Genomic DNA, 13,103 nt, shown 5'->3' with positions numbered 1-13,103 from the left:
GCTCTGTAAAGAAATACCGAATGCGCGTAATATTTCTAAACAGAAATTTATTAGAAATAATTTTACATTGTAAAATTTGCAAATAATCCGCTATGGGTTCGCTTTGGGTGCGCTCCGGGTTCGCTCCGGGTTCGCTTTCTGTTAGGTTTTGCACGGTCGGTACTGTATTTTAGGAATCAAGTGATTTTTTCTTAATCTTGAGAATGGAAATCGAATGAGAAGAATTCTATCGATAGTGATCGAAAGGACAAACAAAGCTGACGCTTCCCTGGAAAGAGTAGCCGCAACACCGGCGAAAACACACAGAGGACTATGTCTCCAAAGGTCATCCTCAAAACCATACCGACCACTAAATACCAAGTTAGCACCAGCAATGATATATAGATACACACCCATCAGAAAGTCAGCAATTCCTAGATTTATAGAATAAATGACAAAAGGGGAAATGGTTTTCTCCTTTAAGACTACTCTAAAATTACTGGCAGATCAAAGGTTCACAGCTATAATGGCTTTGTACCATTGAACCCCAAAATGCACAACATAATAAGAGGCTGGAAAGTTAAAAAGTGGAAAATTTACCTGCTATGTATAGAAAACTGTCCGACAAAATATATCGGGTGGGTAGCGAGTCTCCGTCTTCTTCTTGTATAGAGAAAATGCCCCCGCTGAGCAGGTACCCAACTCTCCCGGGGCCGAGGAAGCTGAAAGATGAAAGTCCTCTACAGTGCTAAAAACAAAATAAATCAGAAAAATTACAGAAAAATTATCTTAAGCATTTATTTAACAGCAATTTTTTTCAGGTTTTCTAGAAAATAAAAAAATTACACACCTTCTACATTGTTTATTGTTTTAAAAATGTACCCCCAAAGGGTGGGGTACATGTTACACAATATTACATGTAATTACATGTAAATACAAAAAGGCCTAATCTTATACATGCATTTTTAAGTCATTCCAATAATTCCTGGAAAAAATCAGAAGTCTAGGTTCTCTACAATAAAGATTTTATGATGTTGAAATTCTACATGCCTGGTTTGTAAGTCTAAGGGAAGTAACTCTAATTACAAAAACTGGAAAGCAGTAAAAAATGAGTTGCCGAGGGCTACGCTGATGAAAAAAACAAGCAGCAAGAAAGGAAAAATACAGACCTAAGTGTAGCTACACCAAAGAAACAACTTCACTACAAATTCAGTACCCTGCAGTCCAAGTAAAGCAATCCAGAGAATCACACGCACTACCAGCCAAAAGATGTCAAGAGAGAAAAGTGTGCAACTTTGACATGACCACTATAGAATGCCCTTTTAAGGTTCACCAGAACTATTTGAAAAGATACCGTATGCAACCGTTAAAGAAATGAAATGAAATGAACACCAGGTCACAGCCCCTACAATGCCATACATGTACATATATATAGAACACAACACATAAAGACACACATGTAAATACATATAATATTAATGTACATGCATAAATTTATACAAACTTACTTACACATAAATATTCATCATAAGAGCAATCTGATGCACTTTATTAACTTACTCTCCTCCTCGGACAATATCAAATGTACCACGCTAACCTAATATCTACATTCTACTCACTACCCCCCCCCCCCCCCCCCTTACCGAGAACAGAATTCCTCCAAAATCTCAACACATGAAAAACAATTCCATTTTTTTTGCTATTTACCTCTCAGTGTGTCATCAATATTCGGATTAAGAGCCAAAAATCACTTTTCATGACTTTAAATTCACTTAACATTTTAAAAATTTGGGTCTCTATAGGGAAAAGAGTACCAATTATTTTCCCATAGAACTCTATACAAACATTTTGTCCTCTCACTACTATACTAATTTAATTTCAGATAATTCCTTGGCATCGTTTGAAACTTTAATCCAAGCGCTTATAAAAAATCCCGGAAAAAATATAGGGTCCCATGGCGTTTATAGGTCAAAATTGCAGTTCTTTAAAACTTATAGGTTTCGGCAGTAAATAACGCTCTGCAAAAAAAATCACCCCCCACTCCTACAATCTCCCCTGGTATTTCTATATTCTCTGTAATATTCCTACATTCCATCATTTATTTCAAATATTAATATTTTTACTTTAAAATGAAAAACATTACATACCTCATTTCAGCCAATCAGGTAATGCCGACCTATTCAGTACTCGACTCTACATTGTGCCACAAACAACGCCATGTGCTCATCCGGGGATTTGGTACTCTCATTCCTATACTTACATATTTACCTCTCCCAGAATTTGTCAATTTTGTAATTTTCAAAGACTTTATACTTACCAATGAATATGTATAAAATTTTAGGCCTGTCACTCCAGTGTCTTGGAAGCTGTGACAATCTTAATTAATGACACCTCCCTCCATTCAGTAGAATTCCAGGGAGTGAGAAACTGTCATTCCTTTGATGTGATCTGGATACAGTTGTGACTGTAAAGAATAAAACATTTATAAATTGCATGATTTTGTTTTTTATTGTCAATAAAATGCTATAAAGTCACATTTGTGTCATTTTTTTTCATAAGGGTGGATTCTACCCAGAATTTAAAAAAGGCTCCAAAATTTGATAAAATATAGCTAATTAAGCAAAATTGAAAGGCTTTAAAAAGACTAATTCAGAATTTTTTTTATGCTTATGAAAAGTAAATTATTTGAGACTCTGATATACTAATTGATTCTTATCTAACCCCTCATGTTGCTTAAGTATGTGCAAAAAAGTATCACCACCCCCCAGTGAAAGACACTTGGAGAAATAGCAGGTGCCCCCTATTATATTTGTTTACAATAAATTTAAATGAGAGAAAATCAATCCTTTTGATAATAAATGAAAGTTCAGTATCTACAGTCTTATACAGTACAATCTTAATCTACAGGATGGAGTTTTATACATAGAAAAGGGGAATTTAGATCAATTTTTCAAAAATAAGAAATGCAATAATTTTGACTTTAAACCCCAAAATGCACAACATAATAAGAGGCTGGAAAGTTAAAAAGTGGAAAATTTACCTGCTATGTATAGAAAACTGTCCGACAAAATATATCGGGTGGGTAGCGAGTCTCCGTCTTCTTCTTGTATAGAGAAAATGCCCCCGCTGAGCAGGTACCCAACTCTCCCGGGGCCGAGGAAGCTGAAAGATGAAAGTCCTCTACAGTGCTAAAAACAAAATAAATCAGAAAAATTAGTCAAATCACATCTTAAGCATTTATTTAACAGCAATTTTTTTCAGGTTTTCTAAAAAATAAAAAAATTACACACCTTCTACATTGTTTATTGTTTTAAAAATGTACCCCCAAAGGGTTGGGTACATGTTACACAATATTACATGTAATTACATGTAAATACAAAAAGGCCTAATCTTATACATGCATTTTTAAGTCATTCCAATAATTCCTGGAAAAAATCAGAAGTCTAGGTTCTCTACAATAAAGATATTATGATGTTGAAATTCTACATGCCTGGTTTGTAAGTCTAAGGGAAGTAACTCTAATTACAAAAACTGGAAAGCAGTAAAAAATGAGTTGCCGAGGGCTACGATGATGAAAAAAACAAGCAGCAAGAAAGGAAAAATACAGACCTAAGTGTAGCTACACCAAAGAAACAACTTCACTACAAATTCAGTACCCTGCAGTCCAAGTAAAGCAATCCAGAGAATCACACGCACTACCAGCCAAAAGATGTCAAGAGAGAAAAGTGTGCAACTTTGACATGACCACTATAGAATGCCCTTTTTAGGTTCACCAGAACTATTTGAAAAGATACCGTATGCAACCGTTAAAGAAATGAAATGAAATGAACACCAGGTCACAGCCCCTACAATGCCATACATGTACATATATATAGAACACAACACATAAAGACACACATGTAAATACATATAATATTAATGTACATGCATATATTTATACAAACTTACTTACACATAAATATTCATCATAAGAGCAATCTGATGCACTTTATTAACTTACTCTCCTCCTCGGACAATATCAAATGTACCACGCTATACTAATATCTACATTCTACTCACTACTCCCCCCCCCCCCCCCCCCCTTACCGAGAACAGAATTCCTCCAAAATCTCAACACATGAAAAACAATTCCATTTTTTTTGCTATTTACCTCTCAGTGTGTCATCAATATTCGGATTAAGAGCAAAAAATCACTTTTCATGACTTTAAATTCACTTAACATTTTAAAAATTTGGGTCTCTATAGGGAAAAGAGTACCAATTATTTTCCCATAGAACTCTATACAAACATTTTGTCCTCTCACTACTATACTAATTTAATTTCAGATAATTCCTTGGCATCGTTTGAAACTTTAATCCAAGCGCTTATAAAAAATCCCGGAAAAAATATAGGGTCCCATGGCGTTTATAGGTCAAAATTGCAGTTCTTTAAAACTTATAGGTTTCGGCAGTAAATAACGCTCTGCAAAAAAAATCACCCCCCACTCCTACAATCTCCCCTGGTATTTCTATACTCTCTGTAATATTCCTACATTCCATCATTTATTTCAAATATTAATATTTTTACTTTAAAATGAAAAACATTACATACCTCATTTCAGCCAATCAGGTAATGCCGACCTATTCAGTACTTGACTCTACATTGTGCCACAAACAACGCCATGTGCTCATCCGGGGATTTGGTACTCTCATTCCTATACTTACATATTTACCTCTCCCAGAATTTGTCAATTTTGTAATTTTCAAAGACTTTATACTTACCAATGAATATGTATAAAATTTTAGGCCTGTCACTCCAGTGTCTTGGAAGCTGTGACAATCTTAATTAATGACACCTCCCTCCATTAAGTAGAATTCCAGGGAGTGAGAAACTGTCATTCCTTTGATGTGATCTGGATACAGTTGTGACTGTAATGAATAAAACATTTATAAATTGCATGATTTTGTTTCTTATTGTCAATAAAATGCTATAAAGTCACATTTGTGTCATTTTTTTTCATAAGGGTGGATTCTACCCAGAATTTAAAAAAGGCTCCAAAATTTGATAAAATATAGCTAATTAAGCAAAATTGAAAGGCTTTAAAAAGACTAATTCAGAATTTTTTTTATGCTTATGAAAAGTAAATTATTTGAGACTCTGATATACTAATTGATTCTTATCTAACCCCTCATGTTGCTTAAGTATGTGCAAAAAAGTATCACCACCCCCCAGTGAAAGACACTTGGAGAAATAGCAGGTGCCCCCTATTATATTTGTTTACAATAAATTTAAATGAGAGAAATTCAATCCTTTTGATAATAAATGAAAGTTCAGTATCTACAGTCTTATACAGTACAATCTTAATCTACAGGATGGAGTTTTATACATAGAAAAGGGGAATTTAGATCAATTTTTCAAAAATAAGAAATGCAATAATTTTGACTTTAAACCCCAAAATGCACAACATAATAAGAGGCTGGAAAGTTAAAAAGTGGAAAATTTACCTGCTATGTATAGAAAACTGTCCGACAAAATATATCGGGTGGGTAGCGAGTCTCCGTCTTCTTCTTGTATAGAGAAAATGCCCCCGCTGAGCAGGTACCCAACTCTCCCGGGGCCGAGGAAGCTGAAAGATGAAAGTCCTCTACAGTGCTAAAAACAAAATAAATCAGAAAAATTAGTCAAATCACATCTTAAGCATTTATTTAACAGCAATTTTTTTCAGGTTTTCTAAAAAATAAAAAAATTACACACCTTCTACATTGTTTATTGTTTTAAAAATGTACCCCCAAAGGGTTGGGTACATGTTACACAATATTACATGTAATTACATGTAAATACAAAAAGGCCTAATCTTATACATGCATTTTTAAGTCATTCCAATAATTCCTGGAAAAAATCAGAAGTCTAGGTTCTCTACAATAAAGATATTATGATGTTGAAATTCTACATGCCTGGTTTGTAAGTCTAAGGGAAGTAACTCTAATTACAAAAACTGGAAAGCAGTAAAAAATGAGTTGCCGAGGGCTACGATGATGAAAAAAACAAGCAGCAAGAAAGGAAAAATACAGACCTAAGTGTAGCTACACCAAAGAAACAACTTCACTACAAATTCAGTACCCTGCAGTCCAAGTAAAGCAATCCAGAGAATCACACGCACTACCAGCCAAAAGATGTCAAGAGAGAAAAGTGTGCAACTTTGACATGACCACTATAGAATGCCCTTTTTAGGTTCACCAGAACTATTTGAAAAGATACCGTATGCAACCGTTAAAGAAATGAAATGAAATGAACACCAGGTCACAGCCCCTACAATGCCATACATGTACATATATATAGAACACAACACATAAAGACACACATGTAAATACATATAATATTAATGTACATGCATATATTTATACAAACTTACTTACACATAAATATTCATCATAAGAGCAATCTGATGCACTTTATTAACTTACTCTCCTCCTCGGACAATATCAAATGTACCACGCTATACTAATATCTACATTCTACTCACTACTCCCCCCCCCCCCCCCTTACCGAGAACAGAATTCCTCCAAAATCTCAACACATGAAAAACAATTCCATTTTTTTTGCTATTTACCTCTCAGTGTGTCATCAATATTCGGATTAAGAGCAAAAAATCACTTTTCATGACTTTAAATTCACTTAACATTTTAAAAATTTGGGTCTCTATAGGGAAAAGAGTACCAATTATTTTCCCATAGAACTCTATACAAACATTTTGTCCTCTCACTACTATACTAATTTAATTTCAGATAATTCCTTGGCATCGTTTGAAACTTTAATCCAAGCGCTTATAAAAAATCCCGGAAAAAATATAGGGTCCCATGGCGTTTATAGGTCAAAATTGCAGTTCTTTAAAACTTATAGGTTTCGGCAGTAAATAACGCTCTGCAAAAAAAATCACCCCCCACTCCTACAATCTCCCCTGGTATTTCTATACTCTCTGTAATATTCCTACATTCCATCATTTATTTCAAATATTAATATTTTTACTTTAAAATGAAAAACATTACATACCTCATTTCAGCCAATCAGGTAATGCCGACCTATTCAGTACTTGACTCTACATTGTGCCACAAACAACGCCATGTGCTCATCCGGGGATTTGGTACTCAATTAATGACCTTTGAAATAAATGATGGGATGAGGGAATATTACAGAAACTATAGAAATACCAGGGAAGATTTTAGGAGTGGGGGTTGATTTTTTATGCCGCGTGTTATTTACTGCGAATCTCTATAAGTTGAAAATAACTGCAATTTTGACCTATAAACGCCATGGGACCATATATTTTTTTCAGTATTTTTTGTTAGGGCTTAGAACAAAGTTTGAAATGATGCTAAAGATTTTTCTGAAATTGTCATAGTAAAGTACTGAGAGGGCCTAAGGTTTGTATGGAGTTCTATGGGAAAATAATTAGTGGTCTTTTCCCTATAGAGACCCCAATTTTTACACTTTAAAGTGATTTGAAAGTCATGAAATGTTATTTTTTGCTAATTATTTGAAGATTGATGACATTTCGAGAGAAAATTTAGCAAAAATTTGAATTAGTTTACTGCGGTAATGGGGTTAGTGGTGATTTGGGTCTATTAAAGAGAGGAGGGGGGGGGGGGGGGTAAGAGAAGATAGAAATTAGTAAAGTCCTGTACAGATAACATGGTCAAAGGAGGAAGGTAAGTTAAGAAAATGTATTAGATTGTTCTTAAGATGAATGATTGTATGTGTGCATAGATTTATGGATGTATTTTGCATGTACATGTGACTGTGTATTTATTATGTTTTGCTCTATCTGTGTATATTATGGAAGTGTAGGACAGTGACCTGGTGTTCATTTTTTTTTAGTTTCTTAGACTTTTGCACTTTTTTCAAATAATTAAGGTGGCACATTAAAGGAATTTTTGTGATGGACAAGTGAAAGGAGGACATTTTCTGTCTTGTCATCTCATGTTTGGTAGTGTATGTGTTCCTCTGGATTGCCCCCCCCCCCCCCCTTTTCTTGGCTGCAGGGTGATCAATTTGTAGTTTTGTTGTTTCTATGTTGTAGCTACACAAAGGTCTATGTTTTCTCTTTTTTCGCTCTTTGTAGTTTCATCAGAATTACTCGCTGCAACTCACTTTCTAATGGTTTCTAGTTTTTGTACTTAGAGTTACTTCCCTTAGACCTGCTGACCAGACAGGTAGAATTTCAACATGATGATATATCTTAACAGTTGTGACCTTTGGCTTCTGATTTTTTTTCATAAATTATTGTAATGACCTTGAACTGCATGTATGACATTTGACCTTTATTATATTTACATGTAATATTATGTAATATTGAAAAAACATGTATTCCACCCTTGGCGGATCCATTTTTCATACATTTAGCTATGTAGAAGACATGTAATTAAGGAAATTTTTAGAAAACTTGAAAAATATTGTTGTTTCTTTCATGATTTATGCTTAATTTGACTAATTTTATTGATTTATTTTCATTTAAGCACTTTAGAGGAATTTCATCTTTCAGCTTTCTTGGCCCCGGGAGTGCTCGGTCTCTGATCAGCAGGGGCATTTTCTCTATATAAGAAGAAAATGGAGACACCCTACCCACCCGATGTATTTTGTCGGACAGTTTTCTGTACATTGCAGGTAATTTTTTTATTTATTAACTTTCCAGCCTCTTATTGTATAGTACATTTTGGGGGTTGAAGTCAGTTTTTGCTTTTCTTTAATTTTTAAAAAAAATTATTTAAATTCTCCTTTTCTTAGCATGAAATTCAAAAAGTAGCTTCTGATTGTAATGTATAAGACTACAGACATTGAACTTTGATTTGTTATCAAAAGGATTGATTTAAACTTGTCTAAATTAATTGTAAACAAAAATAAAAGGGGGCACCTGCTATTTCTTTAAGTGTTTTTCACTGGGAGGTGGGGAAACTTTTTTGTACATTCTTAAGCAATAGGAGGGATTAGATAAGAATCAATTTGTATATCAGAGTCTTAAATAATTTACTTTGCATAAGCATAAAAAAATTCTATATCAGTCTTTTTAAAACCTTTGAATTTTGCTTAATTAACTATGATTAATCCAATTTTGGAGCTTTTTACCTAATTCTGGGTAGAATCCACCCTTATGAAATTATTGACTCAATTTTGACTTAATATCACTTTATTAACATTAAAACACAAAAACAATTCATTGTACAAATATTTTATTTATTACAGTCACCAATATATCCAAATATCATCACCGGCCCAGACGTCATTCACTCCTCTGAACTGTGCTGGTAGCAGTAAGGTGTCATCATTTGAGATGGTCACAGTATCCAATACACTGAAGTCACAGGACTCAAATTTCATACATGTTCACAGGTAGGTGTATAGTCTTTGAAATTACCACAATTGACTAATTCTGGGACAGGTAAGTATGTAAGTATAGGAATGAGAGCACCAAATCCCCGGATGCACACATGGCTTTGTTTGTTATGGAACATTAAACAGAATACTGAATGGGTAGGCGTTACGCCATTGGCTGAAATCAGGTATTTAATTGTTTTCATTTTAAAGTAAAATTAATGACCTTTGAAATAAATGATGGGATGAGGGAATATTACAGAAACTATAGAAATACCAGGGAAGATTTTAGGAGTGGGGGTTGATTTTTTATGCCGCGTGTTATTTACTGCGAATCTCTATAAGTTGAAAATAACTGCAATTTTGACCTATAAACGCCATGGGACCATATATTTTTTTCAGTATTTTTTGTTAGGGCTTAGAACAAAGTTTGAAATGATGCTAAAGATTTTTCTGAAATTGTCATAGTAAAGTACTGAGAGGGCCTAAGGTTTGTATGGAGTTCTATGGGAAAATAATTAGTGGTCTTTTCCCTTCCTATAAGAATGCTTTGAAGAAAATTAAGATGCGAGTTATTTCCCTTGCATTGTTAAATCGTAACTATCTGTACATAATTCATGGATTCCTGGAAAAAGGTTCTTCGTGTTGTAATTAATCTTATGATCGGGAGCATCTTGTCGACAAGTCTTCGTGACATTCTCCCAAGCTACCTGGAATTTTAAACAAAGAACAACACTATATAATTCATTTATTGTCGTAAATAGGAACATGTGTGGTCGTAAATTAAAAGAAAACGGAATTGTGCAAATTCCAATTATATTTCAAAAGAACGTGTAACATTATTCAGTGTCGAAATTTTAGATAACCTCGATTTACAGTGCAACACGCTTTGTTAATGGCATGTTTTGCCATTCTTTTGTAACCTGAAGCGCTTTTCAATGTATACATTTACCGGTATATGTACATATGCATTGGCGTCGGAAGCTAATTGAAAATTGGGGGGGGGGGGGGGCTAAGTGCTAACCGCCCCCGGTTCCGACGCCTATGATATGTAACAGTTTGCATATGTAGCAATGGTAAATAAATATATTATAACAATAGCAAACCTTCTTATTTCAACGATAATTGTATTCTAATGCCTTTGGGCTACTTCTTGTACCTATATCTATCATGATTAAAACTTTTAAAAACTTCATTTGATAAAAACCAATGATTTTACGGTTGTGTTAAAATGTCAGTGGGGGATACTTTAGGTACGTCATGGTCGGAATGTCGTTAAGAGTTTTACAATAGATAGCTTTCCTCGGAAAAATACCGTTTTACAAACGTTTCTTGCAGATTAAATTATTTTAACATATATATATATATAGGATTGATTTGTTTTAAATCGAAGAAAAGCATATAAACACGGTATACAAGCTATAACTGCGTATGAGAAGGTTCTATCATTACCTGCCGCTGGAACTGCGTGGTATTAATTCAGAAACGGACGCGAATGGAAGGCTGTAACTACCATTGAGCCAAATGCCCCAATAAAATTTTTAATTTCTTTAAAGTGAACTTTATTATATAGAAAGCATGCAAAAAAAATCAAAAGTTAAAAAGATTTCCCCCTCCCTCACCCGGACCGGCTTGGCTGCCCCCAGATCCCTTGCCTCGCTAAAACTTGAAGCCTAGTTTCGTTCTTGAATACATTCGTGTCTAACCCCCTCCCCCATCCTCGAGTGTCTCAACACTGTTATATCTTCACTATTGATCTGAACTTTGACCTTTGTCATGTTATCCAGTATCTCCTCTGACACCAAGGTCTTTTGTAATCGCTAGATTTATAAACTACATTCTCCAAACCGCTAGAGCTCGCGCGAGATAGACTTACAATTTACTTCCGGGTACTCCGCTATCTGTTAGCGTTATCACAAGAGATATCAATGGTTTGTAATATCACTCGACTGTCTCCTTTATTTGATTGAAGGAGGTGTTAGATATCCCCCGCGATAGAGAAATGTCGAATTTTGTGACATTAGATGGGAGACATCTGGGGTCCCTCAAAGTCATGCGACTCCAAGAATACGTAACAAGTCTGGGAAATTCATCATTACAGAAATTCCACGAGGATCTCTGAGGTTTTAATCTCTGACGGAACAAGTACATGAAAACAAAGCTCGAAGAAATTCCCGACCGTCTGAAGTTTATTTTTCTCAATGTGTACTATAATCAAAACACTGCCACGTCTATAATGCAATGGTTCATAAGTCGATAACAACATGATAACATAGCTATAAGACACAGCTGGTTGTTACGTCAAAGATGACTGTGTTATATAACTGTCAAAAAGATGAAAACTATTTTTATATTAATTAACTGTTAAGTTTACTCGAATGAAAATGACAAGTATTAAAGAGCCTTTCACGGGTGGGCACAAAACATTTTAAAAATATCTGAACAGAAAATAATCGTATCCATGATTAGTTAGAAATACACTTTTTTACGATTTTTGATATTTTTTGTGTTTTCCTGGCACGTAAAATATCAAAATCTTGAAGAAAAAAAAGCCTGGAGAACGGTCAGATATGCTGGACTAATATGTAGTAAAATGCAAGTTGTGAAATGTTTTCTTTTTTTAAAATTGGCTTTTTAAAAGGGTGTTTTATTTATTACCAGAGTTCCTAGATCAGAGAGGGGGAGGGGGTATAAAAGAGCTCTGTAAGACTTTACATCACCCTGTGTCTGTACAACAGCACACTCTAGATGTTTATAGTTTATGAGGAGATAACTCTGTAGTGCTTCTTCTCACTGTACCGTGCTCGACTATGTTCATCATCTGGTTTGAGATGTTACAACAAAAGGATTGGTCACAAGTTCTTTTTAAACTTAGGACGTCCTCTCCATATTATAACAGTTAATTGCGCACAGTACGTATTGTTCAAAAATTAATTTACACAGGAACCATAGGTCAATACGGTAATCGGGTTACATAGTTCATCATTTACAATACTTTAATCTTTCAATCCTTAAATCCTTCAAAATCCTCTATTTTTTTTTTTATTGATTCTAGTTATATCCCAGCAGGCATGTTCACGAAGCTATCTTGTGTCCTAAGAACGTCTTAGGAAATGTCCTAGTTTTAAGTCAGTTTCTCGAAGCTTTCCTAAATTTAGAATCTTTCCTAAGTTTTTCCTAACTTTAGAACAACATAATACCTGTCCTAAGATCATCCTAAGTTTGTTTTGATGCTTATGATTTTGAACATTGCAAGTATAAGCGATAATTTCTTGTTTCTCAACAGTCCGTGTATGAAGGTAGATCACTTAGAGGTTATTATTTTTTAAACTATAAATCTTAACTATACAATTTGTTTGTTTCAATACGATTTACAAGCGGTATTAAATACTTTATAATATCAAAAAAGGCAAACATTGAAATATACTGAAGTCACATGGACATGTAAATGTATTTCCTTTTTTAATGTTATGTAATTTCTTTCCCGTAAAATGTTTCCAAAATTATACATTTATCGATAAATGTTTAAGATACAAGTATTCATTGTAAGTTAGGATGTCCTAACTTAAGATCTTCCTAAGTCATCGTCGAAATACATCTTATGATACGTCCTAAGTTGATCTTAGGATGTTCCTAAGTTTCTTCCTAAGTCATATCTTAGGAATCGTCTTAACAAATCTTAGGAAAGTTTCATGAACATGCCTGCTGGAGTAAAATCAACTCAAAGTAAAAGTACCTAAAATCACTCGGTATTTTACAATAAAAACGCTTTATTCGTT

General features: G+C 34.2%; 1 long non-coding RNA gene across 1 annotated transcript; it reads right to left on the bottom strand.

The window, feature by feature from the left end:
- Positions 1 to 585: 585 nt before the first annotated feature.
- On the bottom strand, positions 586 to 5,655 carry LOC134232047 (uncharacterized). The gene is made up of 5 exons (XR_009984682.1): positions 5,463 to 5,655; positions 4,740 to 4,886; positions 3,020 to 3,167; positions 2,297 to 2,443; positions 586 to 727 (listed from the first exon to the last, which is right to left on the bottom strand). It is a non-coding gene; the product is annotated as an uncharacterized LOC134232047 (long non-coding RNA).
- Between the last annotated feature and the right edge of the window lie 7,448 nt (positions 5,656 to 13,103).

The sequence above is a fragment of the Saccostrea cucullata genome, unplaced genomic scaffold (genome assembly GCF_032062105.1).
Source record: "Saccostrea cucullata isolate Sc308-1 unplaced genomic scaffold, CSIRO_AGI_Scuc_v1 ctg4262, whole genome shotgun sequence".
Taxonomy (NCBI): domain Eukaryota; kingdom Metazoa; phylum Mollusca; class Bivalvia; order Ostreida; family Ostreidae; genus Saccostrea; species Saccostrea cuccullata.
This window is presented reverse-complemented; position numbering and strand designations above follow the sequence as displayed.